We start from the raw sequence: 4,972 nt of genomic DNA, 5'->3' as shown, positions 1-4,972 counted from the left end.
GGTCCTCTCCTCCCATTGATGATCGAATTTGCAATACTCTACTATACACATGCTGCCAGAACAATCAGTCCCACCATGTATACACCTTGGTTAGTGGTTGAGTCCCTGGAAGCTCTGAGGGTACTAGTTAGTTCATATTGTTGTTCATCCTAAGAGGCTGCAAACTTTTCAGCTCCTTTGGTCCTTTTTCTAACTCCTTCATTGGGGACCCCATACTCAGTTCAATGGATGGCTGTGAGCCTCTACATCTGTATTAGTCAGGTACTGTCAGAGCCTCTCAGGAGGTAGCTATATCAGGCTGGCTTGTCCTTCCTTCAGTCTCTGTTCCATAGTTAGTCTCTGCAACTCCTTCTGTGAGTATTTTGTTCCCCCTTTTAAGAAGGAATGAAATGTCCACATTTTGGTCTTCCTTCTTCTTGAGTTTCTTGTGGTTTGTGGGTTGTTCTTTCTGTATTCTGAAATTCTGGGCTAATAACCACTTATCAGAGAGTGCATACCATGTGTGTTCTTTTGTGATTGAGTTACCTCAATTTGTATATGTGGAAATAAGCATGTGTTCTTCCTGTGTGTTATTAATAACATTATTGTATATCTGGTTGAAAATCAATTAAAATTATCAGTCTAAACTTCATTTAGTCATTTTCGTTCATTTTTTTGAAGCTGATGAACTCAGTTTGAAAGTATATACTCAGGATTTTTATATTCATACTCATGATGCATCTAATTTAGCACATAATTACCCTATTGTTTCTTGTGTTATTTTTGCCTTTGAAGTCAGAGTGAGATTGGTTTCATAAAACGCATTTGTATAAGGAACTTATTTATATTATTTACTTTATTCTTGTTGCTATGATAAACTACCTGAGAAAAGAAGCTAAAGAATTAAGGATTTAACTTGGCTTATACCATGAAGGGACAAAAGTCCATCATAGTGAGGTTGGCATAGTGGTAGGAGCATAAGTATCCACAGTGAGGAAGCAGAAAGAGAGGTGAATACTTATACTCAGTTCACCTTCTTCTCTTTATTCTGTCTGGGCTCTCAGTTACTAAGGTGGCATAGCTGACATTCATTATGTGTCAAACTTTTGTTAAAGTATCTGTATAGGCATTTAGAAGTATGTTTCCATGGTGACAGTAATTGCAGCCAAGAAGACAATGAATAAATTGATTGATATTAATTTGTCTTTAAGTATTTGATAGAATTTCTCAAGAATCTATCTTTTCTTGGGGTTTTCTTTATAAGTAGAGATATGATTACTGCTTATAAATCTATTCAAATTTTCAATCATGCTTTGAATTTAATTTGATATCTTCTACATTTCTAGTTATTCATCTATTTCCTCTATGATGTGATTTAGTATCTGTACAGTGGAGTTAAGATTTATGTTATTATTGGTATAAATCACAAATGTACATATTAAATACTTAGTAATATACATAGACTTGACTTTCTGCAGTTGTCTTTTAAATTTGTAGGGAAATGACAATCGTACAAGTATTAGCATCAGCTCATACACTTGTTCACCTGGTACACTTTTGTCTATGGTGTTCTGTCAACTTCTTATGGTTAGGATTGTTGTGCAGTAACCTTCCTTGTTGGGGGAAGGAATCACTTTAGCACTTCCTTAGAACAAGTTTACTAGCAGTGAATGCTCAATGTCTTACTGTATTGGGAATGTCCCAATATCATCTTCAATCCCGAAGTAAGGGCAATTTTGTTGCACATAAAACACTTGACAGCTTTTATTCTTTTCTTAGAACTGTGAACATGTCATTCCATGGTCATCGGCTTTGGTGAGAGAAATCAGCTTCTATTTCTGCAGAGGGCTCTTTACATGCCATAGGCTGCTTTTCTCTTTCTACAGTCTAGGTTTGTTCTTTGTCCTTAGTTTTCAATAATTATGATACATGTAGGCACAATATCTTTATGTTTAACTTATTAGGGGTTCATTTAAGTCTTTAGAGGCATGTGTTATTATGTTTTATTATTTTTTATTTTTTATTAGATATTTTCTTTATTTACATTTCAAATGGTATCTACTCTCCTGGTTAACCCTCCAAAAAAATATCAAAAACAAAAACAAAAACAAATCCTATTTCCTCCCTCCTCCCCCTGCTCGCTGACCCACACTCTCCTACTTCCTGGCCCAGGCATTACCCTGCACTAGAACTTAAACCTTCACAGGACCAAGGGCATCTCCTCCTATTGATGACCGACTAGGCCACCCTCTGCTATACATAAGCTGCTAGAGCCACGAGTCCTACCAAATGTACTCTTTGGCTGATGGTTTAGTCCCTGGGAGCTCTGAGGGTACTAGGTAGTTCATATTGTTGTTCATCCTAAGGGGCTCCTTCATCGGGGACCCTATGCTCAGTCCAGTGGATGGTTGTGAGTCTCTACTTCTGTATTAGTCGGGTACTGTCAGAGCCTCTCAGGAGACAGCTATATCAGGCTAGAATGCCCTTCCTTCAGTCTCTGCTCCATAGTTAGTATCTGCAACTCCTTCCATGGGTATTTTGTTTCCCCTTTTAAGAAAGTATGAAGCATCCACATTTTGGTCTTCCTTCTTCTTGAGTTTCTTGTGGTTTGTGGATTGTACTTCATTTATTCCGAATTTCTGGGCTAATAACCACTTATCAGAGAGTGCATATCATGTGTGTTCTCTTGTGATTGTGTTACCTCACTCAGGATGATATTCTTTAGATCCACCCATTTCCCTAAGAATTTTATAAATTCATTGTTTTTAATAACTGAGTAGTATTCCATTGTGTAGATGTACCACATTTTCTGTATCCATTCCTCTGTTGAGAGACATCTGGCTTGTTTCCAGTTTCTGGCTATTATAAATAAGGCTGATATGAACATGGTGGAGCATGTACCCTTATTAAATGTTGGACCATCTTCTGGGTATATGCCCAGGAGTGGTATAGCTGGGTCCTCTGTTAGAATTATGTCCAATTTCCAGAGGAATCACCAAACTGATTTCCAGAGTGGTTGTACCAGCTTGCAAACCCACCAGCAATAAAGGCGTGTTCCTCTTTCTCCACAACCTCTCCAGCATCTGGTGTCACCTGAGTTTTTTATCCTAGCCATTCTGACTGGTGTGAGGTGGAATCTCAGGGTTGTTTTCATTTGCATTTCCCTGATGACTAAGGATGTCAAACATTTCTTTAGGTGCTTCTCAGCCATTTGGTGTTCATCAGTTGAGAATTCTTTATTTAGCTCTTTACCCCATTTTTTAAATAGGGTTATTTGGTTCTCTGGAGTCTAACATCTTGAGTTCTTTGTATACATTGGATATTAGCCCTCTATCTGATATAGGGTTGGTTAAGATCTTTCCCAATTTGTTGGTTGCTGTTTTGTCCTATTGACAGTGTCCTTTGCCTTATAGAACCTTTGCAACTTTATGAGGTCCCATTTGTCAATTCTTGACCTTAGAGCATAAGCTATTGGTGTTCTGTTCAGGAAAATTTCCCCTGTGCCTATGTGCTTGAGGCTCTTCCCCACTTTCTTTTCTACTAGTTTCAGTGTATCAGGTTTGATGTGGATGTCCCTGATCAACTTGGGCTTGAGCTTTGTACAAGGATATAGGAATGGATCGATTTGCATTTTTCTACATGTTAATCACCAGTTGAATAAGCACCATTTGTTGAAAATGCTGTCTTTTAAACCTCTATCTACACCTAGAAGTGATAGCAGTAGATCCACAGCCCTCTCTGCCCCTTCCCTGCAAACAGAGTTTGCCTCCAGGGAGTGTGCTAACCCAGGGACTCAGGTGAGATCCACCATTTTCTCTCAGGTGACTATCTAAGGTGGGACCAGTCAGGAGGCACAGGCCTCACAAGTGGCAGGATAGCTGGGTCAGGATCTTTTCTACCTCAGACCACACCTAAGAGGGACAATAGATCCACAGCCCTCTGTGCAACTTTCCCACAAGTGAAGATCCTCTCTCCAGGGTGTGCTCTGACCTTAATATTCAGGAGGGACAACTGATCTATGGCCATCTGCATCCGGGTTTTACCAGAGGAGAGCTGATCTCCCAGAAGTGCTGACACAGGAGGAATAAGCTCCAGCCAGAGACACCAAGAACATCTAACATCAGAGATCAACAGGTGGTAAAAGGCAAAAGCAAGTATCTTACCAATAGAAACCAAGAATACTCGACTTCATCAGAACATAGTACTTCCTAGTTCTGGATATCCTAGAACACCAGAAAAGCAAGATTTGGATCTAAAATCATATCTCATGATGGTGATAGAGGAATTTAAGAAGGACATGAATAACTCCCTTAAAGAAATATGGAACACAGGTAAAGAGGTACAAGCCCTTAAAGAGGAAATAAAAAAATATCTTAAATAATTACAAGAGATCACGAGTAAACAAGTAGAAGCCATTAAACAGGAAACACAAAAATCCCTTAAAGAATTATAGGAGAACACAAGTAAACAAGTATAAGCCCTTAAAGAGGAAACACAAAAATCCCTTAAAGTATTACAGGAAAGCACTACAAATCAGGTGAAGGAATTGAAGAAAACCATCCAGGACCTAATAATGGAAGTAGAAACAGCTAAAAAAATCACAAAGAGAGACAACTTTGGAGATAGAAATCTTAGGAAAGAAGTCAAGAATCATAGATACAAGCATCACCAACAGAATACAACAGAATACATAGATAGAAGAGAAAATCTCAGGTGCAGAAGATACCATAGAAAACATTGACACAACAGTCAAAGAAAACACAAAATGCAAAAAGTTCCTAAGCCAAAATATCCAGGAAATCCAGGACACAATGAGAGGACCAAACCTAAGGATAATAGGTATAGAAGACAGTGAAGACCTCCAACTTAAATGGCCAGTAAATATCTTCAACTAAATTATAGAAGTAAACTTCCCTAACCTAAAGAAAGAGATACCCATAAACATACAAGAAGCCTATAGAACCCCAAATAAACTGGACCATAAAAGAACTTC

The sequence above is a fragment of the Mastomys coucha genome, unplaced genomic scaffold (assembly GCF_008632895.1).
Source record: "Mastomys coucha isolate ucsf_1 unplaced genomic scaffold, UCSF_Mcou_1 pScaffold14, whole genome shotgun sequence".
In the NCBI taxonomy this organism is placed as follows: Eukaryota; Metazoa; Chordata; class Mammalia; order Rodentia; family Muridae; genus Mastomys; species Mastomys coucha.
Note: the sequence above shows the minus strand (reverse complement) of the source record.